This window comes from Phasianus colchicus, chromosome 10 (genome assembly GCF_987193195.1).
Source record: "Phasianus colchicus chromosome 10, bPhaCol1.hap1.1, whole genome shotgun sequence".
NCBI classification, from domain to species: domain Eukaryota; kingdom Metazoa; phylum Chordata; class Aves; order Galliformes; family Phasianidae; genus Phasianus; species Phasianus colchicus.
The window spans coordinates 20,065,026-20,091,555 of NC_143445.1; the positions used below are offsets into that span (position 1 = coordinate 20,065,026).

General features: G+C 37.8%; 2 long non-coding RNA genes across 3 annotated transcripts; both read right to left on the minus strand.

The window, feature by feature from the left end:
- Positions 1-778: 778 nt before the first annotated feature.
- LOC149916650 (uncharacterized) lies at positions 779-5,124 on the minus strand. Its single transcript, XR_016469493.1, has 3 exons — positions 4,977-5,124; positions 2,392-2,461; positions 779-924 (listed from the first exon to the last, which is right to left on the minus strand). It is a non-coding gene; the product is annotated as an uncharacterized LOC149916650 (long non-coding RNA).
- An 11,252-nt stretch (positions 5,125-16,376) lies between these two features.
- LOC149916651 (uncharacterized) lies at positions 16,377-26,126 on the minus strand. 2 transcript variants are annotated; one of them, XR_016469480.1, is made up of 4 exons: positions 26,041-26,126; positions 24,722-24,816; positions 20,415-21,274; positions 16,377-16,490 (listed from the first exon to the last, which is right to left on the minus strand). It is a non-coding gene; the product is annotated as an uncharacterized LOC149916651 (long non-coding RNA). The 2 variants fall into 2 exon arrangements; XR_016469479.1 differs by lacking the exon at positions 26,041-26,126 and having other exon boundaries at positions 24,722-25,042.
- Between the last annotated feature and the right edge of the window lie 404 nt (positions 26,127-26,530).

Below are 26,530 nucleotides of genomic sequence, written 5' to 3' on the forward strand. Positions count from 1 at the left end.
GCAACCCTTTATAAAGTCCTGCATGTAATATTCAGTCATTCTGGCAGCTCATGTCCTTATATACAGTACAACAGATACTGTAAGGGCATCAGAATGTACCTGTACCAGTATTTAAAATTCTGTCTCACGAATTTCAGCAATTGCATATTCACCTCAGATCTACTCCTGTATATGCACTGCGGCTTCTCTCTGAGCAAACAGCTCCAGAAGATATGATCAAGGGGAATGCTAAAATAATATTACGCAGTCAACACATATCTTAACTTGACCTTTTTTTTCAAATCCAGCAATATAAATGTAACCAGCCTCAAGTCTGGAAAAGTAAATTACACCAATAGCCAGCTATAAGTCTGAGTTTTTATAAGTTGCTGTAAGTTTTTTAATAATCATCTTCTGCTCTAAACAAAGTAATTTCCTGTGACCCAGAACTCCAGCTCAGCCCTCTGGTAGGGATCACTCCAGTCCACAGCTGCCATGCTGCTGGCCAGCCTGAGAAGAGGTCAACCAGTGCTTGGGGCACTGGGAAGTAATTAGACCTTGCTAATGCAGCAAGCACTGATTCGTGGACATGAGCTCTGAAGCCTTAATTAAATCTAGTTTCAAAGCCATCTCAGAATGCCCAGAGTTGTGGTCAGCAAGGATTGCCTCTTTGTTTTAATTGCGTAGCTGTAAAAAATGCCATTCTGCACATTCTGGAGTCTAGAAATTCATGGCTTTTAGTACAAATAAAATACTGAAGATATTAAAGTTAAGGTAACTTACAGAAAATCTGGTTGAAATGATGACTATGGTTGTCTACTGAATGTCGTTGAGCGCCTTGAGCCATCACTAGGTCAGGTCAGCTGTACCCTTGTCTTTTTGAGTCTTGAAAACCACAGAGATAGAGATGAGGTGCAGAACAGTATTTCTATGTTAGTTCTCTCCCTAAAATTAGAAAGTGGAAAAAAAAAATCTGAATTGATTTCTATTTCCACTTTCTGTTCAAGCTAACATGTGGCTTTTGAAGGAATGCAGTGAAAAGGAAAGAAGAGGGGTTTTGCATAAGTAAATTCATTAACTCTAGTCTCTGAAATTCTGAAGAAACAAACAGGGGATGAAATTGGTACTGCCTGAAGTGTTGCTATATGAAATAATGGTAAAGCACACATACTTGAGAATAATACCTAATTTCAGCTGCTACCATCCTAGCAAAGGCAAAATGGAATTAATGTAATGATCATTTGGAATATGTTATTTTGCATTTTGCTTATATAAATACTGTCATCAGTGTGCTACCCAACATTTACCTTATTCACAAATGTGAATTTTAATAGAATGTTTTTTATTTGGAAAAAATATTTGCATGATTTTTTTTTCTTTTCTCAGAGAGATAAATTATTCTCTTTAATACACCAGAGAAATAAACTGACTCCCCACCAGCAGCCATAGAAACGTAGTTCAAAAGTCCTTGTGATGTAGAGGGATATTAGCATTTCTGCAGAAAATAATAGGCTATGATTTTTCGTTTTATTTAGAGCAGTTCTCTCTTTTTTCCTTTGCTTTACCTGTAACTTCATTTATTGAATTTACAACTAATTTGGTTTTGAAGCGTAGCAAAAGGGTGAAGAATTGTTGATATATTTTGCAACTCTTGCATCCAGGAGATATTTAGGCTTGTGAAGAAGATAACACATTAAACCAGGAAATGTTTGTTACATTTGGAAAAATACCTTTGTAATTAAATGTATCTGTGCACACTGCATGGGATTTTAGGCAATAATTTATACAGCCTAAAGTGTGTTCACCTATTTTCAGTTTATGAGTACAGATATACAGGGAACAAAGATATACCTTCTGAGAAGATAAGTGCTTTTTAGAGTTTTCAGAACTCTCTGGGGTTTTAATTAGGGATTTTGATAGCTTTTGTATACTAGCTTCTAAAACCTTTTTACTTCAAAATAAAATTCAAGGATTTTTTGGTCCTCCCTTGATCAACTTTAAGGCCAAAAATAAGGGTGCAAAAAATCCATTTCTAAATACTAATGAGCATGTTTTTAAAATGAGGAAAAAACTTCTGACAGCATGTAAGGATAGGAATATGAATACAAGGGGCTATTTTATACATCAAGATGTTCTAAAGCATTTGTAATGATAGGAATAAGTCTGTGCTCCTGAACATATGTGTTGGCTGCTAAGTGTGGCATTGTAGTGCTTCCCATTCTGTGCAAGTCTTACAGTGTGAGTGATGGGTGCATATATATGCATCTGTATATCCTGCCATCTAAAATCTGTCACTTTTCTTGCCCTGGTAATGGTTGGTTGTTGTTGAGGTAGTGGGCTTAAAAAAAAATAAAAATAATGTGCATAACGTCATTGGCATTTGAACTATTAAAGTCTAAAATAAAGACACACCTTGTTCCCTGTATGGTTCTAACAGTCTCCTGAGCCTCAATCACCTTGCTGAGCTTGAAAAATGAAGACCCTGTAAGAAAATATGTAAATATATAAACAGTGCTTTGTAGGGCGAATTCATGGTCTCCTTTCTTTCCCTCCAAGTGCACATCAGAAGCAGCCTCTGCTCCAGTAGCTCTGACTGTCTGAGAGCATCCCAGGGCTGAGCCTCCATCAGCAGATGTTCTCTGCTACTGGGCACCTTACAGTGTCCATTTCTGTAGAACAGAGATCATAAGATGACAAATTTGGGGGTGTGCAGACAACCACTGAGTTAGCTTATCTCTTCCCATCCCTACCGTGTTGCTGGGATATGGGAGGCTCTGAAAGCAGTGCCGTGGTTTGGGTGAATTTAATTCTTCTGAGCTTGAAATGCACGTTCATTTAGAAACCTGGAGCTGAGCACGATACGTTCAGTTAAGCAGTTTTATAAGGGTTGAAATTAAATGTCTCAGAATATCATTATCTGGCACTGAAAGCTTGTGCCAAGGCTGAAACTGGCTGCACTGGAATTGTGAGGGCTGAATTAGATCACATGCTAAGTGACAGGTGAGCTTAATGGGTTTTGACTGACACAAGCAGAGCTGGCATAAAAAGACTGCATTCCTCAGCCCTGTACTGAGCCTGATTACAGGCAAGATATTATAAATTCTTTCTCTGCAGATGAGAATTGGCTCTGCAAGGGCTAAGCTATTAAAACTGGCCCTGCTATAGGCACTGAGTGTTCATGGCAATGCAGTTATCCCAAAAGCAAAGAGCATTCACGTTTCCAGTGCAATTACAAAGGTAGAAACGTATCAACAAGCATGTTCTTCACACCACAAATTCTTTCTATTACAAAGGCAAATGGTCACCAGGAATGAAGAAATAGAAAAAGGGGAAAGCTGGCTGTCCTCCCAGCCAACTGTAACTGCAGTTCTGCCCAGCACTAATATGGACTCAAACAGTGAGCGCAGCAGTGGGGGAAGAACAAGCAGATGAAGAACGTAAGAAAGAATAAAGCCAATGGATGCTGCTTAAAAGATTCTTCTACCTGTGATAGAGCTAAGAGCCTGCTTTGGCTGAAAACATCAGAAAAACCAGCATTAAAAGATAAACAAGGCTTCTTGAACAGGATGAGGAAGGGGATACAACTGGGAGGAGCAGATTTATTGGGCTCTGTGGCTCAGCGAGGAGTGCATGCAGTGCCCAGTACCAGTGGGCTCAAGGATGACTCTACCAGCAGAAGGTGAGATAGAGATTAGAAGGATGCAAAGTTCTTTTTGCTACAAATAATTTATGGTCTTTAGTGTTCATAGCTGTTTTGAAAGGCTGTCTTCAGCTGAAGTTTAGGTGATAGCTCTGTCAAAAGCGTTCTCAATCAGCAAAACTTTAATGAATACTTCATGGCAAAAATCATAACACATACATTATGAATTTGACTTATCTTTGGAAAAGAACATAATTCAAAGTAATTGTTGACAATCTAATACAGAAAGGTTGTATCTTTTTTTTTCCCCCCCCCCACATTTTTCTGCATCATGCCCGAGACTGTGGAAGTTTGACTCAGTGCATGATGCAATAGGAAACAGATGGCAGATTTAACAGATTTCAGGTTTAGGTTATGCTGGGTGAAACCCTGTGGAAAGTTTTTTTTTTTTTTTTTTTTTTTTTTAAATATTAGGAGCATGATTTTAGAAACTGATGGCAAAGGATGGTGGTTTTTTTTTGTTTTTTTTGTTTTTTTTTTCTGATAAATGCTTAATACTTTATTTAATGAAAGTATTTGAATACTGGAGACTCATGGTTTCCTTCTCTGTTCTTTTGTTTTGTTTTAATCTTTTGAATTAAAAATAGATTTATTTGAGAACTTTATAGAAAAGGATTGAGTCTCAGAGGACAAACCTACAATGACAAACGTAGTAGGAAAATAAGATGCTAAAATTACATGGCATGTTTGAGTTAGACACAAAGCTCAAATAGACTCAAATATTCTTCCTCCAAAAAGACCTTTACACTCAAATACTTGTAATTGATTTGTAACTGAATATTTGTAACAGCCTTGAAAGCAACAGTAGGGCCATGTGTGGTATCTTCAGCTGCAGATACATGCCAGAATTCATGATGATTACTAAATGAAATAATGCTATATTTTTACCTCTTATATTTGACTATTATAAATCAAGAGAGAATAGATTTCTTGGCTAGAGCTCATTGCAACCCTGAAAATCATTTAAGCATCTCATCCTAAATCTTTATACGGTTAAGATCTCATTTGACTTCAGTATGCATTGAGCTTCACAGTTGCCAGCATCACCTGCTGGGTTCAGCAAAGAGTACCAACTTAAGCGAACCAAAAAGGAATATATTTTGTAATGTTGTCATGGAAATTCAATCTTCTGCCATCACAGAACCCCAGAAAGCACTACATAGAGAGCTAATGTTGATAACAGAATCATTATATCTTGTTTTTTACATTAAGTGTAATTTCTTTGAGATGTGTGTACCAGCATCCATACAGAAAAAAAAAAAAACAAAAAAAAAAACAGAAAAGTAACAAGAGTTACCTTTGTAGATGTTTTAGTCTTCATAGTAAAATTTCTAAAGTGATGGAAAGAAGTACTGATGTGACCTCAGCTTCCCACTAAGCATTCTCCTCTGGCAGAATCAGTAGTTTTTTTCCAGACAGATGACTTTGCAGCAATAGGCTCTTCATTCATTGACTGTAATAATAATAATAATAATAAAAGTGAATATATTTGCATGTGAATATCATGATTTCTCTCCTAATTTCTGGGGGTTTTTTTGGGTTGCTTGTTTGTTTGTTTGTTTTGGAGAGGATGAAATTCCCTTTTGGGAAAGGGTTCAAACCCTTTTTTTCCGCTGATTTTTTCTGCTGTTTTTTTCTGCTGAGATGGTGGTACAAATGAGAAGGGGAATGCCCAGCAACTCAAGGTGTGCTCCAGACCAATTGGGATCCAGCTGCTGGCATGCTTTGTCCACATTGGCTGTATGAGTAGGCAAGTCTGGGACATGGGCATCAATACATTACTGCTTTTCCATTTTGTTTCCAACCTGAACTTGCTACTCTTGGCAGCAGTTCAGAATTAGGAGTTTCTCTGGTGACCCAGGACCCTTGCAATTCTGCATCTGTTTTGCAGCTCCTTTCAATCTGTTGTGCTGGTATCCACCTGGCTTACACAGAGGTCTGTATGTCTACTCAGAAGAGGCTTCAAATGCTTTAATTGAGGAGCTTCTAAAACCATGTTGTTTGATGAAGTTAAGGGTCTCACTTTGGCCTTGGGCACATTTCTATCGACTGATAAGCATGAACTGGAGTTCTTTCTATTGAATGACAGGCAGTATTACAGCACTCAATCAAGCAGCTGTTTGAAGACACCTCAGATGATTTGTCTATGCTGCAATGATTCATAGCTCCGTTCTTATTTCATAATAAAAAGAAAATGGAGAGGATTCTGTCTTCTGCTGCAGCCCTCACTACACTTGCCTACCTGCACCCATGGCCCCTTTTATCCTTTTATCAAGTTGTCTTGAATACCTGGCCCACCTGGAGAAAGCTTTTGTCATCTTAAAGCAAACATGGTGCAGAACTGCCAACAGCTTACTTTATCCAAACTTCTACATTTGAACTGTTCTTCCATGGTATGTCTCTGCTTTGTGTTTCATAGCACAGCGTGTCCTGTTCTTTGGAAAAGTGTGCTGACTGATCACATAGCTGAGTGCCCTAATGGCACTCCTCATCCAGAGCGAAACACTACTTCTCTCAAAGCATTGCAACAAATATAATAAAATGGAGATGGATGTGAGACTTACTTTACATACAATTTCACACTTCAGGTTCAGATTTATGGATGCTACCGATTTAACCAGAGAATTATGCCTTCTGTCAAAATCCTAAGGTTTAATTATAGGAGATGGTGTTTGTGCCTCCAACTCTAACTGAAAGCATGCACTTTCTGAAAATTGTCCTATAAATGATTTGTCAGGTTCTGCACAGGTGTATAAAATGAACTTGCATGGAAAACAAAAGATCGATGGTATCTCTGCTTAGGACAGCCCAAAAGACTGGAGGTATTGAGGATCAATGCGTAGTGAAAATAGTTAGATAATTTCATGCAACATCAAAGAGAATATTAGAAGACAAAAATTGCATTCTGCGTTGTAACTCTCTGGATAACATAAAGACTAAATAAGGTAAGGCTTCTGAAGAACTTTTATGTGAAGCTTCACGTTCACAAATTCCATGTAGAGGGAACAGGTGCATCTCAGTCAATTGGGAACTCTGCACACCTTCAATATCAAGTTGAAATTCTCAATAAATTAATAATTAAAAAAAAAAAAGCTGTTACCCTCTAAACCAGCATCCATGACTTAATTTCCAGACTTAAATTAACTCATGATACTTAGAAAATATTGTCTGGATTAGAGTATTTTTAGATTTAAACAATCAGTAAAACATCACGATTAATTCCACTAGCTATTTTTAAAATGCCTCTAATTTTAGCTACATTTCTCTGTACCAGTGTCCAAGAACTGAATCTTATCTCTACCTGCTGGCCTGAATAATACATTTTCAACCTTGTTCACCATGTAGTTTCCGGTAGGCTTTTAAGTTTGTTTTGATTTGCACTGCAAGGAACTCTGAGACTCAAATATGGAATTTCTGAAGAATCAATCTAAGAACTGATCTTATTTGATGTCTTCTGCAGTCCTCTGGAGGAAAATGGAAGTATGCTAATGAAATTGGCTGAGAAAATGGGATACACTGTACAAAGAAGAGGGCGGCAATATCACAGAGAAATTTGCAGATGACATCTGACAAATAAATAGTAGATGCTGTTTATAACCTAAGAGCATGAGATGTGGCGTTATGCAAAGGATGAACAGTTTGGAATTGAACAAATTTGAAAACTTTATCAGGTGAAAATTATTGATAAATATGTCAAATGGAACCAGGTGACAAAGATAAACTATAGGGAGCTCAGAAAGGGAGGGGGAGATGGGAAAAAAGCAAGTTAATATGGGCAAATTTTGTGATTAATTACTGAATAAGTTACCAGCTGGTCACAACAACCATGCTGTGTGCTATCTTTTTGTACTCCCTTGCATGGTGTGGTGTACAGGTTGAAATTACCTGTGGGGTGCTGATGACCCACACTGCACATCTAGGTGATTGTCTCCATTATGACTATGCACAGTTATGGTCTTGGCAGCTAATCAAGTTTTTGCATTATTTGCCATGTGCATTTCCAGCTGTTCTTTTTTTAAATTAATCCCAAATAAAGCTTTCTTTTGTTGTCACTTATTCATAACAAGTTATTATCTTACACATAGTTATTTTGTTAGTTAGGTAATGATCTAGTCTTCATAAACTTGAATTTGATTGATATTAATTAGACTTCTAGTTCTGTGCTTGATGAGCTTTACATAAGTCATTGCCTTATTTGACCTGGAACCTCTATCAGGCTGATAATTGCATAATTACACTGCCATTCTGCTTATCCCCTTAAAATGTTGACAAAACACTAGATTTCTTTCGCTAATCCAGAAATCATCTAAATTTTGAACAGGCATTAGAAGTCAATGATAATAAATACATTACTTTAGAATGATAAAATCCTTAGAGTTGGAAGGGACCTCTGAAGGTCATGTGTCCAACACCCATGCAAAGAGCAGGGACACCACAGCTAGACCAGGTTGCCCAGGGCCTTATCCAGCCTTGCCTTAAAAGTCTGTAGGTACAGGGCATCAACCACAACACAAAGTAACATATTCCAGTGCTTCACCACCAGCACTGTAAAAAATTTATTTTGTTTAAAACCTACATAATAGCCACATCCTGAAAACCTCTCTTTTCAGTTAAGTACATCCTCACGAGTCCTTGGGCAGGATATTCACAAGTGACCCAAGACTGACTGAAAATGTAGTACCTGGGGAGTTGCCTTTCGCTCCTTTTTCCTCTTGCCCTCATTCTCAAACAATCCCAAACACTCACAGAGCCGCGGGTATCACAGTTGATTTTGTGGCATCTCCCAGATGCAAATCTCTCTCTCATTTCATTTGCTCCATTTCTGTCCTTGTTCATTTTTACAAAGCAAAGAAAGGAAGTGAAGACAACACTATGCAACCGCAGCTCACAGCCACTGCCATCACACGATAAAGAGCTAAGATGCAAGGAAAAGAGCTTCTTCCAGTAATTTCTCAGACTCCTTTGTTCATTAGTCACAGTTTTGACAAGCAGCTAGCTCTCTCCATGACAGAAAGAAACGACAAATCACTCAAGGTTTAGGCAACAAGTGGATCAAAGGCTCAGCAGTGATAATGCTGCACTTAGTAGTGGTAACGACCATCTACGCTTACCAAAATAGTTTTGTCAGCTCTGCTTTGCTCAGGTATTTAAACCACCCAACACAGAGGCAGGCAGATAACCTGGCAGACAAACAAAATGCCTCAAACATGACTGCTTCTGACTTCAAGATCCGAACTCCTCACATATTCCCACGTACACTTTGTTTTTTTTTCCCATTTGTTACACACAGCACATTCTGATTTCCTATCTGCTTTGCAGTATTGCACTGACTCAATTTGTATGACTTTGAAACTTTGAAAAAGCAAACTTTATAGCTTTTCCAAGTGTTTATAACTTGTTTTTTAATGCATGTATGGAGCCAAGTTTTAGCTGTGTAAGTTCTGCAGTCCCAAAGTCACTTGAGTGAGTACCCATATTTAGGAGATAACGGCCTTCAAAGTGCGTTTGATATCCCTCAGCAATCTTTTATGAGGATACTTTTTGCTTGTTTTTTTCCATTGCTTATGTCATGCAGTAGAGGAGAGAGCAGTGGCATAAAAAGAGAAGGTAATGCGTAGTAAAATGCAGAGGGCTATTAAGTGATTCTCTTCAAATAGAAAAGTTTACCTTGGAAAATTCTCATACTAATCATGGCTCAGGGACACACAGTTTTATTAAAATGGAAACATGCTGCTATAGTGCACAAGCTAAATAAAGAAGTGATCCTGTGCTCCAGCGACCAGCTGTTATGATATGTAAATACATGATCCCATATGAGCAAACTTATTAGTAAAAATGTGTGTAGGTATTTTAATGTAATGATGTAGAAAGAAAAAGAAAACTAAGACTCTTACCTAATAAATAATCTCATTTTTATAAGATCCTACTAGCAACAGCTTAGACATGTATACACTCACGTCATTGTTGGTACCAGTATGGATTCTCCTTCCCATTGGCAGCTCAACTTTCTCTACAAATAACTCTCAGCAATCACAGTTTGTGTCCCAGCAGAAGTTCTGACATTTCAGTAAATATTTTTGATCCAGAAATGTAAAAAAATAAAAATAAAAGCTCCTTTGCAATTCCAAGCTCAAGAGTATATTCAATGTTTCCAGAATATAATTTCCCAACATTGTTTTGTTGATCATCTTTAGAAGCAGTTCATTCTCCTATTTTATTGTTGGTTGGAAAGTGCAGGACAGATGCACTCAATCTTGCACAATGCACAGTGGACTCTCCCTCCCTTCTCACTGTGTTTGCAATTGCCTCGACTCAGAATCCTCCCACACTGTGACCTCAGCTGACCAAGAGAGCTGTAATAATAGCTTTCTTCTGAAAGTGAACATTCATTTCTCAGGATAATCATGACAATTAAAGCCTACCTGTGTTTGCGCATGAAAAAAAAAAAATAGCTATAGAAAAACGTGAAGAATGTCAGCGTCAAAACTACAGAAAAATGGAATTACAGGTTCCCAGTCCTGTGTTTCTATCATTGCCTAACAGTGATGCAGTATCAGTTACGACACTGGGCTTATGGACTTCTGTGCTTAAGTTTTAAAAACTGCTTTGGATACTTTTAAATGAAATCTCTATTTTTACCGCTCAGCCTTTTATACATTTCATGCATCTCTAATATTTAGTAATTCCATCCTTAGAATAAATTGGTAATATTGTAAAGTGTACGTGAGGTTTGACTTCATGGAACAGCACAACTCACTGCTGTCTTACTGTTGTTGAAGCTTTTGTGTGCAGAGGCATAAATAAAACCTTGCAACTCTTACGCACTGGGAGCAAATAATGAAATGTTATCAATGTTGAAATAGATACCAATATACAACATGTAATATATACACTACTATTTTTCTAAGTTCACAAAGTGCCAAAACTTCAGTTCATAGTTTTAATTTCGGATCTTTATACAGACATCTCATTAACAACCCTCATTTCCTTGCAAATTCTATACCTGAGGAGGGGAAAAGCTGAAATACAGCCACACTATCATGTCATGGTTTAGACTTCTGCACTGAGTTCGCCTGGATGTGAGCTCTGTTTAAAAGCATCCTGACTGTCCATGTACTGGAAGATAAAAGTTTGTTAACCATATTATAAACCAGGTAGTAATATTTTGGAAGTCTAGTCAAGGATTTCTCTCTGCTCCCACAGATTCATGGTTTCGGGATCTTTTTCAGAACCAAGCAATGCAATAGTAAAGCAGCATTTCAGCAGGCAATTCTTGATACTGTTTGCTGCACTTGCTGTTTTATCACACAAATCAAAGAGGTAGCATTGAAATGCCAAATGACAGCTCACTCATTCATCTAGAAACTAATATACTAAACAAAGGGAAGAAACCAAAGGGAAAATAAGGATAAATTGGACTGAAATAACAGAGCTCCATAATGATCAGTCTGACTTCATACGTATAAGCAAATAACCATCCAAGTTAACAGCTCTAAGAGTAGCCTTCTCATCTAACAAGTGTTGTGGCAAATCAAAAGAAAATCTAGTATACTTCCAGTCAATAAAAGAGATTGAAGTCTTTAAGCCAAAAGTTACTAATGCAAAAATGCACTGTTTACCATTTACATACCAAAACCAGGTGTCTTATGTGTTACTTTTAAGTTCTATAGGAACCTGGAATTGCGCTTTAGAGCAGGTCAGAACCCAGCATAAGCAGCTTGTCACATAAAAGTTTGCTTTCAGTTTTACTATTCCCTTAGAAGATTTCTCTTCCCATTCTCATTATCATCATTATACTTTTTCTTTTGAAAAGATTCCACATCATCCTTTCCTACTGATATTTTGCAATGCTTACATGATCACATTAATACCTTTCAGATAAGTTTTTACTTATTTGAACAGCAGCTTCCCTTGACATCTCTGCGCAGACATCCCCATGTGCAGGTGAAATAATTTATCATCCAAATAAACACAAAAGAATATGTTTAATCACTCATATTTCCTCTTCCAAAACCAACCAATTTAATGTACTCTGTGAAAATACAAGTTGCTAATGGACTTCTGAATTGTCCTCTCAGCCTCCCGTGTTCTTGGCCAAGTTCAGTTTACTTAGTTATTGGCTGCAGCTTATTCTTCTTTTAATGTAGCACAGTCAGAATAAGAAATTGAGACTTTGATTAAACTTTCGTAGTAACTAATTACAAACTAAGGAGCAGTAAAGTTCAGTTGTAGAAAAGAAACACATTGGATTTTGCTGTGATAAACACATAGTACTGTGAAATCACTATGAAATAGCCAGTATTATTCTTCAATATGGTATCCAGAAATTCACTTAATACAATCTCTACAGGTAATTTATGCTGGAGATCAAGAAGGTGGTAACGTGATAAACAGGATTTCAGTAGGAAGCTGTTTCCTATTTCAGGCCACTGTTGTGCTCCCATTGGTTAGCACAACAGCAGCTCATGCTGAAGCTTGGGTTTGAGTCAGGTAATTTCCATTTAAATACAGGTAAACTATTTCTTATAAATTAGTAAATGTGAACTGACAGTGGGAAAGGAAAAAAAACAGTCTTACTAATACTTACGTGTGTTATACTTCAAGCTGACTGAGAAATTAAGGAAATCTGGAATGGCTTATCTCTCTTGAGAAAGAAAATTAGTTTTTTAAGTGTATTGTCAGCACATGTTACCTCCCCACTTACTGTAATGTCTCAAGGCAGTTGAATCTGCATTACATTCATTGAGACGTTTTGGTGGTAGTCTGTAGTCCTGAACTAGAAAAGTTACTTTTATCTCCTATAATCAAATGCGAAGCAATTTAAACTAATACTTTGCTTTCAATGTAAATAATACAGTATTTGGTTCACAATTTCCATTATTTTGCATCAATACTGTTGAAGTCAAAAGAATTGCACTAGAAGAGAATTAAAATGGGGAAGGAAGGCTATGAAGATGTCCAGGGTTTTGTGGAGCATGCGCACGCTGCGAAACATGTAGCATCCTCTTCATTGCACAGTTCTCTCTGAGGAGTAATTCTGAGGGAATTACTGAAATAATTATTAAAATATTTTATCCCGGGAATGAGTGTGAAAAAAGAACTTCACAAAAAAAAACGAGTAGAACATGGGTTCATATACATCATAAGGAAACCAGTCAAAAATGATGCTAATTGCATCACCTGGAAAAGATGCAGGTTTTATTTTTGGAACTGCATGGTTTAAGTCTTAAGGTAGGATGCTTGAGTTGCAATTGCATCTTTAAGGTCTCTTCCAACCTGAGCAATTTTATGATTCTTAAGTCCCTCATATGAATCTGTGATGAGGAAAAGAGAATAAGTAGAGCCTTTCTTCCTTTGCAGGTGCAGAGATGTTCTCTTGTTGGCAGGAGGTGGGCGGAAATGGCTGCAAGACCATAATATAAGTCTCCCACTTATGGAAGAGTGTTTCATCCCTGTACAAACTTTCTGAAACTGTCCATGGAGCACTAACTCTATACTGTGAGGGTTAATTGTGATGCTTCTCCCCAGTCTATAAGTCACGACAGTGGGGATTTTGGTGGGATCTTACCCTAAGCTAGCCCTACAGTTCTGACCTGGAGCACTTTAGAGTTGTGTAGTTAAAATGCTTTACTGTCTTGTTCAGCATCTTTGTGTCTGCTGTAATCTATAGCCTGTGAAAGCAATGATTTTACAAACATACCCTTCAAAATACTGCTTTTTTTATTTTGTCAAAATGGGCAAGTAGTGTTGCAGTTAAATACTGTTTTTATATGGTCTCTGGAAGATATGTGTTTATGAAGAGATGGATCCATTTACAGATTTTCCCTTAAGTAAAGGACTGGATGTAAAATCACCTTTGCCTTACCCCTTTTATCTTCCCTTTGTCTTTCCTTCATCCACATTGAAATTTAACTTAATTTTTGGAGCTCAGAGAAATTTGAGTGAGAAAATAGCAGGAATTTTATGCTTCACTATTTCTGCTTGTGTTTTTCCTTTAAAACAAATAACAACCACCCCACCAACAAAGTAGTCCTGTTAAAACACGATTCTTCCTTGGACGACTTCAGAAAAAAGAGAGAAAAAAATCAGCATGATCTCTTTGGATTTCAGAAGATGTGAAAGAAAAAATAAATAATTCTGTCGCTTCAGCAATACTGCTAACTTCCTCTTAAAGCCCAAATAGATGCTGTAAGTTAGAAAGCAGTTGAATTCAAGTTAACTGAAGACTCCTACCAGCTCATCTTTCTATGGAGAGATACTAGGTCTGTCTGTATAGCTGGAGAGGAGTAGCCTTTCAGCAGTATTTTCCTCTAATTAAGATTTAATTTAATAATTATTAAATACCCTGTAAAACACAGCTAATCATAAATACACATGCAAACCAATTCTGTGTTTATTTTGGCTTGCATATAATTACTGCTTTTTTAGTTTTCCAGTCTTGATGAATAGCGCGCCAATGAAGCGTGTGTTATCCATGTACCTGGTAGTTTTAATACCCTTCAGAAGACATTTCTAGCCATTAAGGCAATTTACATCTGTTAGCATGTAGCACTTCCAGATGCAACAACAAAACCATATAATTTACAGGCACTAGACTAGTTGGAAAAAAAAAGTTATCAAATGTCTGCAACATTGTGACAATTTTCTGAAGAGATCTTAATTTTCCATATTTTCCCTGAAAAGCTAAAGAGAAAGGTGTTAGGAGCTTTTATTTCAGTCTAATGATTCATAATTAGCTTGGCAGGAAAATGACATTTTTAACTTCAGATTTGCATTACACGTCAGAACTGATTGCTTAGTCATTACAGAGCTCTGCTATCAAAATTCTGCAAAGGGAACAGCATTTTTAATTTGGCTTTCAGTACCCAACTCCAACAGCGGGGAGAAGGGAAGCAGTGACTACCTGTAACACAATAGAAAGCATAACGAGATGGTAAAAAAACAAGGTATTCAGCTGCAGTGAGTGAGGATCTACTTAGATGTGATAGTAGCAGGTGCAAAAATAAAAGAAAGAAACTGCTTACCTTTAGAAAGCCTGTTCTTAAGTACACAAGGATCTCCAAATGAGATGCCCACACCTCCACTGCCAACTCTTAAATAAGGTCTGGGTAGGGGTGCATCCTAGCCCAGTCACTCAGGTACATTGCATGCACCTGAGCTCCCTGGGTTGGCCCTGCCTTCCCACCAGCTGTTCAATCACTGCTTCTGACTTAGCATTTCCACTACACTACACCACTGCTGTTCACAGAATCATTAAGATTGGAAAAAAACACAAAGGCCATCCAGTCCCACCCCAACCCATCCCTGCATGCCCACTGCCCATATTCCTCAGTGCCTGGATCTGAAATATCTGCGTGGATAATGACTCCCCTGCTCCCTGGGCATCCTGTGCCAATGCCTGACCACTCTTTCAGAGAAGAAACATATCCTAACATTGCACGGGGTTGGCATGGGAGCAGGGCTGCAAAGAGGCTGTTTGTTGGGCAAGTGATCCTTCGACAGTCATTCATGAGTTGTTTTTTTCCCCATCTGTCATAGAATATCCATGGCTCAGAACGGCAGTGGACTTCTGTGAGGTCAAGGAGGTCAAGGCAGACGTCTCTGGTGTTTGATTTCCTTGTCTTTATGCTTAGAAAATGGGAGAGAGATGAAGGCTTAAAACTGGGGAGAAATACTTCCTTTATCGTATTTGTTTCACCATACTGAAATGAACAGTTGTAAAGGAGGAAGAATGGAGTAACAGCCCACTCCTGATTTTCTGTTCTAATCTGAATGCAGATCATCTGCTAAAATAATAAAAAGCTGTGTTATTTAATACAGAGTTGTTAAAAACATTTAAATCCTGTCTGGATCATTGTGCACATTATTATTATTTTTAATATTACACAAGTGTATCTCTTGATACAAACAAATGAAATTGCTTTCATGTATATAAAATATAATTATGCTCCGCCAGGGATAAAGCGGTAAACAGCATGTATCAGTGCTTGAGATGCGTTGTTTAGCATTTAAAATATTGATTAAAGATGCAAATAATCTGTTCTGCATCATTTTGTAGTAATCACATTTCTTCCTGGGAACACAGCCCTGCTCCACGTGCTCTGTGCTGCACTGAGGGCTGCAGGAGATTCAAGCTGCAAATACAATGGGCAGCAATGCCAGTGTGCATTCCTTGAAGTGGAGGCAACTCTTCCTCAGGGGCTGTTTGGAAGTTTAGGAATGAATTTCCCAAACTTGCTCAAACTGTATGTTCTCTGTCTACAGAATCTGTGCTAGGGATGGGTGCTGGAATTACAAACCAATGGATCTCACTTCAATATTGGTACATTAGCTATAAAAAATAGCTACAGAGTTACAGTGAGCGTGGTATTATAAGGGGAAAAACAGCTCTGCTCCCAAAAGGGAAACTGCCTTTCTCCCAGGATGTCAGCAAAATAATGGATAACTGAGAAGCAATAGATATAATTTATTTGGGGTTTTAAAGAGCTCGAGATGCTATTAAGGAAGCTAAGAGTAATCACAGAGTAGGACATAATGGACTTGCATAGACTGGAAACTGATTAAGAAAGGAAAACAAAGAATGAAATAAGTACATTTAGCAAGTTCAGAATAGGGCTAAAACCAATTCTCTTCCAAAATCTAATGGATTTTATTTCTGGCATTGGGTGATATATTGTCATATTTATGACATCCAAGATTCAGATAAATGGGTGGCAAAAAGTCCTGTCTATCAATCCAAACTGTTCCTCATTCTGTTCCTTGCAGCTTCAGTCAAATGCCATTAGCTGTCATCCTCAGAAAATCTAAATAGCTGGAGATGGGAAAAGTTTTTAGCACTTGATGGGTGAATAACATTTTCAAGTTCACAACTTAGGTGTTACAGCCTTAGAATTCAACAGTATTTATTTTCATTATTAGAATGACAGATGGCGTAATAATGAATATGGATACAAAAAAAAAAAAAAAAAGTAATTAAAAAAAAAAATGGAAAAAAAACACAACAAACAAAAAACCAAACCCAATAGATCATCCAGTAAATGCTTCTGTCCAAACAGAAAATTTTCTAAGAAATGCTTCTATGTGTTTTTTGTAGGCAGCTTTCAAATGACAGAATTTCATAAGCATTTCCTGAGTTTTGCTTTCTCCGTGCTTTGGGTTGTTAAGTGTGAAATATTATTCTCAGACTTCGTATCATAAAACAAGATTTGTTTCATTCTCAGTCTCAAGGCTGTATTTGTGCACGTGAATTCATGCATGCATGCATGGAAAGGAAGGGCTGCTTGGTGCTCGATTGCAGAAGGGCTTTTATTGTTAGTGCACTTTACAGTGGCTGCGACGTCTTGAGGATGATGCAAAACAGCTGTCAAATGTACGAATGGTATTTGCAAGAGTAACAATACAGTAGGGTGAAGAATTTCTAAGAAATAATATTTTGTCTGAGTATTAGAAGAAGGGCTTATAACGTGGATTGTTGAAAGACACGGGAACAGTTGATAGACATCAGTTAGAGATGCTACTTCTCTGGAGACTGTCAGAGTTGGACAAACATCCCCAAGCGTGGATTAAGCAGCAAAGTTAGTTTAATTCCCAATGATTGTCTTGAAATTTTAGCTCAATTATTCTAATTGGTGAGATGGTTCAGGGGAATGAGTTGTTGGGATCTCTTTGAGGGTTGTCAGAAGAGGCAGACGTGCTCTCTGGGGCAGTTGTACCTGTCTGATTTTCTGCTATTAGTGGATTCAAGAGATTTATGAATTTTAGTTCCTTGATGAACTTTTCAAATGTATTTTAATCCCTTGCCCTAAGCCTCTCATTAGTTATAGCTTTGCAATGATACAACTCTGCTGCTCTTACTCAGGGCTAATCCAGGACTGGAGATCTGGTGCCAGAGCAATGGAAGGGTACAGGCACTGACCTTGGCAACTTTATAGAGCTACAGTTCTCCTTTTAAAGCTTCTGTTGATGTTACGAGTGCAAGGATTCATTCAGTGTGAAATAGTACAAATTTATTGATTTTTGTCCTATATTAGAAGGTGATAGTCCCATGGGCCTTTTTAGGTTTTATATGGGACAGTATGAACTTTTATTTGACGTTCTGTAAAATTGCGTTCCTCTGTCTCTACAGGGATACGACAGAAGGCGAGCATGATATCTCACTGCACCTCAGGCTGCTTCTATTTAATGATGCTAGGTTCCTTTTACTTAATAAGGAACTTAGTACTGTCAAGACAGTCATGCAGATTTTATTACAAGTGTGCAGAGATGCTGCTTGATTCTATTCCTTGGATGGATGAATAGTTTTTGACGCAAATCTTTGTGAACACTTTTGTTTCTATTATTTTATAAAGAGGCCACCTAGTGTGCTATTTCAGTGGAGAAAAAGTGTGTTTATACGTACCTAGGGATGATGATTTGATGTAACAATAATAATAAAATATGCTGATGTGATCATATCATTTTCATTACATGCGGGTGGAAACTGAAACTTCTGTTTCTGATGAGATACTGATGATGAATAATCAGCTCCATATCCCAGAGAGGTAAACACAATCTGTGTCTGAATGTATATCAAGGGAAATCCTTCATGTATTTTCATGAGTCTTTGGGCACGGGTGATATTCTTAGATTCATTTTCAGCATGATTCTGTTTTTATTCAACCCACTCATTTTTCTCACGGAGGTTGTGTTGGAGTATTCCATTGCCTCACTCAGCTGTGGCAGAGAGGGAATGGGGTAGAAGGGAAAAGAAGGCACCAGAGCATGGTGGGAGGCTTGGGCTGGCTCTGAAATAATCAGTAACATTTGCAGCTAAGTTTTCAATATTATGAAAGCAATATTGTAAAACTGGGCACTGAGCTACCACTTTACCTGAGAAACACATTATGGCTGCAGTAATGCAGATAGAGTTTAAGTGTCACATCATCTCTATTTTCTACATAGGCATAATTCTTAACAATGATGATTAATATATGCTAAGTCATCTTTCCATGCTTTTTTTTTTCTATAATACTAACTATTGCAATGAATATGGCAGTTTCTCTCACAACCCCATACGCGCCTGAATTTTACCATCTGTATCCCAGGAGGCATTTTTCTATATAATAAAACAGATCTTGCCATAATGTAACATAACACAGACAAAAAAAAAAAAAAAAAAAAAAAAAGGTACTGTGTTCAAGTAGGTATGTTAAAAATGAGGAAAAAAGAGTTTGAGTGGTAAATCCCATTTAGATAGATCAGTTCATTAGTAAAATTTGGCATAATTAATTTGCCCTCTCCACTTTTCTTGTACAGCTGTGTGGTCCTCATCTTATGTTTACCAAGTTCTCTTTTTAAGTAGAAATCCCTAAATGAATTTTTGTTTTTTAGAGTTCTGAGGTTCATATTAATCAAGAGCATAAAAGATATCGCAGATAAAAACAAGTGAGAGATCTGAGAGAATTTTCCTACTAATGAGTCCACTGCTAAATGCTGCTGTGACTGTAGAAACTGAAGCAAGCTACAACAGTGTGAAAATTAACTATGAGAAACGTGTTGTAGTCTTGCCTGGTATTTGAGAATCCATTCTACAGAAGTGAATTTTTCATTCTGAACTATAAGTGTCTTTCAGTTTGAGTTTAAGGATTACTAGATACAGCTGAAAAAAATCTGGAAAGTAGGTCAGTGTCTTAAAGACAAGAATGCTGAAAAACTATCAAGAAACACATACATTAGTTTTTTGTTTCATCTTATACCTGGTAGTCCTTAGTGTTTTTATTCAGGGCTAATATTATGCAAATATGCAGGCACTCATTTAGCTCAAGTTAATCTATTTCTCTACTGTGGAGGACTATGGATTGATTATGAAACAAACAAACAGAAAAACAGACAAGCCAAGTTCTTGGGCGGGATGGGTTTCCTGTTTAACTCTGATTCAAAAGAAGATTTCCAGTTTCAAAGCAGTTCAGATTTTCCTAGGTGAACATGATGTTTTCTTTATAATTACAGATTTGATGATGAACACTTGTTGATGTACCGCAGCAATATTTGAGGCTAATAACACTGATGCTGAAGGAATCTCTCGTGTGCTCTATCTAGTTGTCATCACGGTGTTCAGAAATCATTTTCAGAATGTAAGTCATTAAAATGTTAATGTTTATGAGTGTGTTTGCTTTCAGTTGTCTGTTAACAAAATGATTGGAATTTGCCCATTTGTTCTGATGTTACTGCATAGCATAGCCTAGATACGAAAAAAATAATGCTTTGATTGTTGTCATAGACACACTTATGAATTATCTATTAATAACTTCACTTCACTTGAGGGCTAAGTTCTAGTACTTGGGTCACAGAAAGACAACAGTTGAATTAGACAGTAGATTTAAGAAGGTGTTAAGTATGCTTTCTCATGGTTAGTAATGGATAATTAGTAGCGTATGGGGGCATTTGGAAGATATCAGACAATAAGAGAGAATATTTCTTAGCTATACTATGATTCACTGTAGTCAGAGTATTTGGGGGATAGTGGCCAGATGCTGCAGGCCTATAACTTTTAGATACAACTTGCATAACCTAATAACACAGAAAGGAGATATCAAGCAGTTCTTGCTTTGGACACTGATTTTTTCTTTTTTTTTTCCTTTTTTTTTTTATTATTTCTTTTTTTGGAAACATACTGTGACTTCCCAGTAAAAAGCAAAAGTCTACATAATTAAAATATTAAAAGGCAATTGTAATACTTAGAACAAATAGAGCTTACCAAAAGGAGACAATAAAACTCCCAAATTCCATAGCATGGCTTTACCCCAGTAGTACCTCCTCCAGAAGACAAACTGTAATCATCAAAGACTTTGAGGTGAATGTTCACTTTCAGGCTGGGTAACAGATGGCACTCAGCTACCTATGACTAATACAGATAATTTTTTTCCTTTTCATACTGTGAGCACAACATGTTCCAAGATCTAGAAAACCATCGTACACAGGGAAGTAGCCATGCTGCTCAGAGGAGCAGTTCTCTGCAGACCACTGAGCAGCTGGTGTGTAGCAGCTACTCTGCTTTAATCTCCTTTTCTGACTTGCAGCCATAGGTGCTTGAATCTGGCATGACTCGTTCCTTTGTCCCCTCTAAAATCCCTTCCTGATTGCAGGGAGTTTCCTGAAACCAGGAGTGTTTGAAGTCTCCTGTTTCTTCTCAGAGCCCATCCAGTGCAGCAGTGCTCAGGATTTTGGTTTAGATTCTAGCCAAATGAAAAACACCGTACTTTGTAAATCTGTTCTCTCCGTGCCTATTGGAGAACATACCTTTTAATTGCTTTCTGGTATTATTTGGAAAGCAAAGTGCCAACTATGATGCTACAAATGCCACAGTATTTTTGGCCTGTTGCATATCTGTTATGCATATCAACACTGATATGATGTATCAGTAGATGGTAGGTGAATCTGGTGTTAATCACTTTACTTGAGCAAAAGGTTCATTATTTGGTAGAATGTGACTGTAGGATACAAACCAAACCTTCCTCTAAAAATCTTCACAGTTGGGCGTGATGATCTTCAAGGCCTTTTCCAACCTAAGCAATTCTATGATTCTGTTTCCATCCTTGAAGTCCACAAATGTCAAAACTGTAAAAAAAATAAAAGAAAAAGAAAAAAAGTAAAAATTAAATTCATAGAAGCATACGCTCATCAGAAGCATGCAAGATTTCCAGCATTGATAGCAAATAGTAAATTTATGCTTTACATCAGATATGAAATCTTTAACAATTCGTACAGAAATTCTATACAGAAGCAAAGAAACAATCCCAGTTGAAAGTCATGCTGAAAAAGGAAAGCTGAAATGTTACATCAACCCTGCTCTTTTTTTTCAGTGCTGTTGTTGGTTATCAAAACCGTTTTGAAAGGCAGAGGGTTGCAATTCACACTGTGGAAAGACCTTTTTCTCTTCTTACTGATACTAAAGCCCACAGTGGTATTGTAACGTGAGTAAAGAACTGTGTATTTTTGTACTCTATACTCACTTTGGTTCTTTTGTTGGCTCTTTTTCGTTATTATCCTACAAATGGGATTGCTGTAACGTGGAGGGAGAGAAAGAGAGGGAGACAGAGTGCTGCTTTATTTTTATTCTGTTTACAGTTCTTAGTGCAATTACACTTTGACCAGCGAATGGGCACAGCAGAGGGATATAAACAGTTTTATTGCCAACTGCTGTTCTACGGGGGAGCGCTAACGGTTGTATCAGAGCTGAGTGAAGGGCAGAAGGGAGGACAGAGAGCCCTGCCTGCAGGAGCTGTCTTGAAGGTTAAGGATAAGTGGCTGCAAAATGGATAAGAAATTAAAAAAAAAAACATAAACACCAATAAAAAATATCCAGTTGTTGGACAGCAGCAGTCAGCATCCACCATGGGCTGAGGTGCTGGAGGTTCCCAGCAGCAGAGTCTGGAGGATGTGCTCTGGTGCTGATGAGGCAGAAGCCAATTGCATTTAGGAATTATTTTCTTCATTAAATTCTTTTACTAACTAGATCCGTAATCTCGGCTTAAAAACCTCCCAGTAAAAGCTTATGGTTGCTATTGGCTATGAAATTATACTCCTTAGTTTGAATTCATTAAATAGTTATGTGGAAAGGGGAGCAAGCCATCTGCAATAAGCTAAAATTGCTGACACTGTGCTCATAATAGGTTCTTTCCCAGAGGTTTTTATTGCAGTTATATAAGGAATCATTGACTTATGAAGTTCAAAGAAACTTTCAAAATAGATTTTTGTTTTTCTTTTTTGTTATATTTTTTGAGAGATTTAGCAGGAGACCACAAAGATATTGCTCATAATAATTAGAGCTGTGAAACCTTGGGAAAACATGCCTGGAGACAAGGGAAACTTTTATTTACAGGAACTTCGAAGAATACTTTAAAATGGAGGAATGCATTTAGAATCCCAGTTAGAGTAGCCAGTGACTCTGGAAATCACTGCAGTTAGATACATTAGACCATTTAATTTAACAGTAGCTCATAGGAAAATAATACACAGGGCTCAGCCACAAAACTTTCACATACCGTGCAATGCAGTCCCAGTTTTGGGTTCTCTTTCCTTTGTTCCGTATTAACTCCATTATGAAGTCAGAGGGATTTAATTCCAGACCATATCTAAGGGACGTAGAGTCACAGCATGGAGCAGAAGCTGGCATCCAGCATGGGCATCACATTCTGATAAACCAACCCCACTGGCTCAAGTGCTGGCAGCAGAATTATTGTGCTGGTGGAAGTGAGATCCAGGAGTAGAGAAGGCCTGGAGGGTTTGCTGGGGTTGATTCAATGTGAAATAGAGGACAGCACTGGACACGAGCTGTTCCCATTACCCTTATCCCTTTTTTATTGGGCTAGTTACAGAAAAAACACCATTTGGGGTCTGACATACTTTGTTTCATTATTCCTGTCACAGCAACCCTTTATTGCCTCTTTTTTAGCTCTGTGTCTCTAAGTTGGACATTTGTTGCCTTGTACTCATCTCTATACTTTTTAACCTCTTGATGGCTTGCCTGCTTAATATTTGCTCTAGACCAACACTGTAACTCAACAAATGCACTGAGAGAACCTTTCTTTTACAATCTGCACTGCAGATGACATCCTCACCTCTAGAGGAGCAGATTCATTAATTCTGGCAGAAAACCACAATTTCTCTTTTAAAACTATTGATTCCCCCAGAAATACCAAAATGCCTTGTCATTAGCATCTGTTTAGACAACTACAGAAATAGCACAGTTTGGTCATTTAATGACCAAGATTAACCAATTAATGATGCTTTTTTTCCCCCCCTCCCTTTGTAAGAAGAGGCCCTCTGAGCACACACACCATAACCACTGAACATCATTTACACTTTTCTCACCAGCATGCACAATAAAACTCCTAGCCTAAGGGAGAAAAAAAATCCAATTTTCTGTTTCAGGAAAAAGTCTGAATAGTCAATGAAACTTGCACCATGCCAATACGCATTCAAGATCACTTAAACTAAATCCAGTAACAGCTGTTTTTTTTTTTTTTTCTTTTACGTTAAGAACTACAGATCATAGAATGGCCTGGGTTGAAAAGGACCACAATGATCATCTAGTTTCAACACCCTGGTTTGTGCAGGGTTGCCAACCACCAGACCAGGCTGCTCAGAGCCACATCCAGATGAAAGCAAACAACTCCACAGGTAGTTCAGGATCCAACAATATTAAGTAGAATTTTAACAACAGTTACAAGAACACAAAAAATCAGTGGAATTAACAGAAAAAGATTTAAAAGAATCTATATTCCTTTAAAGATGCATTATTTGAGAACGTTTAAGACAGATGCTGTTTTCTCAAGTTCTTGGAGACATTCAAGGTCAGGCTGGACCCATCTGCTCTGACCTTGTGAGACCCACTTGCAGTTCTATATTCAGACTGGGGCCCTCAGCGGAAGAAAGATGCAGAGCTGATAGAACAGGTACAGAGGAAGGCCATGACAATACCTGAAACCTTTGGGAACATGTTCTTGTTGATTACAGTTGTAATCAGTGTCACAAGATAACTTGCTTCCAATATTTTCTGTCAGTATCAAGTACTGGAATTATTATTTCACGGATTAAAAACGCTTGATATAACTTTGGAAAATGCTAAGGATAAGGGAGAAGATAATCTGCTTGATGATTGCATTATGTTAGCTCTAGGCCTGCATTAATGCTTAATATTACAAAAGAGAAGAGGACCATTAACTTCAGAGGAATTCTTCATAGTACTTGACATTTGGAGAGGTGAAAGTCTGTGAATAATTGCAGTTAGCAGTAACGTGCCAGTCCTTTCACTCTTATTGAAGAGAGAGGATTTGAGGGACACTTCTATTATCCGCAAGTCCAACTGTTCTAAAGGAACTGCCATACATTCTTTCCAATATCTCTCCAGTATGCCTCCACTTAGTTATCTTTAAGGCTTTGGTACTGGGAGTGAGAGCCACCAAGCTCCTGGTGGGATGTATTGAAAGCATGCATGCAAGTGAAGAGGCTGTGATAGCTAATGTAGCTGTGATCTCTGCCCTTGCCAAGTTTGCCAAGTACCTCTGCCTTGGTCACCACTCAGATGGACTGGGGGATCCTGAGAACTTGGGCACTGTCATGCTCCAGTCCTGTGGGAATGCAGCTGGGGGGTGAACCTGAAACACCAAAGGGAAGTTGTAGTCTCATGCTCAGGAATGGCACTATAATAACTGAAACAACATCATGGCATTCTACATTCCATTTTTTGCACTTCAAGTTTAGACTGAAAAAGTTACTTCAGTCAAAACCAGCCCTGCTAACTCAAGCTTAGATCTTTAGCTCACACTTGGATCTGAAAGTCAAAGAGTTTTCTTTCTGGTGCCCTGTCATCAGTAATAAATGTTTCGCAACTCCTAACTTGCACCTTTCATGGCCTCATTGCCTTCTGTGGGTTGATCAGATATAATTAATTCACTTTGGCGTTGTTTAATGATGCATAAAAAGGAATAGATTCCAGTTCAATCTCATAACTGCTTTGCCTCTGAAACCTAACAGGATTAAAGCACCATTAAAAAATCCAAGTCGTTCTGTGAGCAGTGAAACTAATGAAGCCAGGATTCCTATGGATTTGTGTCTCTTGGTTGATTGACTATTTAACTGATTTATATGAAGATTATGTTATCTCTGCATATACCTATAATCCCTTCCTGCAGAATATTTTGGCAGTGACACGCTGGTTGCTACAGAAATTCCCCAGTGGGATCAGTCGTTATTAGGATAAAATTGTTCAAAACCTGCTTTCTCTTTTTCCTAAACCCCTACTTTTGCAAAATTGGAACAATTTAATTCTTTCTTTGTACCTTTTGCTGCTAAGTTTTACAGGGGAAAAGCAAGGGTAGCCATAAGCTTGCTAATAAGAAAAAAAAACAACAAAAAAGTAAAATAAAGAGCGTATCCTTCAATATAACCTACAGAAAAGTGAGAATAATGAGAAGCAATCCAGAGACATCTCACAGAGCTATCTTGAGAAGTACCAAAAGGATGGCAGCATTAGGAAGGAAATGCGTGTGACTGAGACAAAGAACAGCGTGCTAAGTCAGATGAAGGAATTGGACTACAAAACCACATTTTCACTTTTACAAACTCTGTTATTTTACAAATCTTTGGGAAACAGTTCTGTTCAAATGAAAGAGGAAGCTTTGAGTTCACATCATGCATGCACTGAATGAGCAACAGGTGCGAGCTCCCTCTCTGAGCTATCTATAGTAGGAAATTTTTAGGAAATACTCATTAGATCTTTATTCAGCTATCAGATTTATTTGAAATTGGCCCACAGACTCCATTATCAGAACATTTTTATTTATCAAAGGAGGAGGGTACATTGGCCCCCAGTCCCTCACCTTGCAGGTCTGCAGAAGTGGTTGTGTCTAGAGGAGCAAGCTGGTGCTCACCTTTGGAGGCAGCTGCATAGGTGAAGCCATGAAAGCCTTCCACCTAAAATATGAGTAAATTGGGAATGTTGTTTGTTAGCTTTCAAAGTCCAAACTCATAAAATAAAGCAGAGGCTTATAGGAATCATTAGAAACAGTGTAACAGTATCATCCCAGTTCACTTGGGAATGGTGAAGCTTCATCTATGAAGCTGTGTATGTGTGGGAATAGAGCCAACATTTATTCCCATATAATGAAACTTCAAATACGCTCGCTTTCAATATACCCTTAGTTTCATTTTCTAAACTTCAGTTGTTATCCAATCCATACCTACCTGTCACTGCTTCAATGTTTGAAAATTCTTTATATTAAATAGCTGCGCTCTTTTCTACAACTGAATGGCTTTTAAAAAGGAAAGATTTTCAATAATTTCTCATAGACACCTGTTTAGTTAGATAAC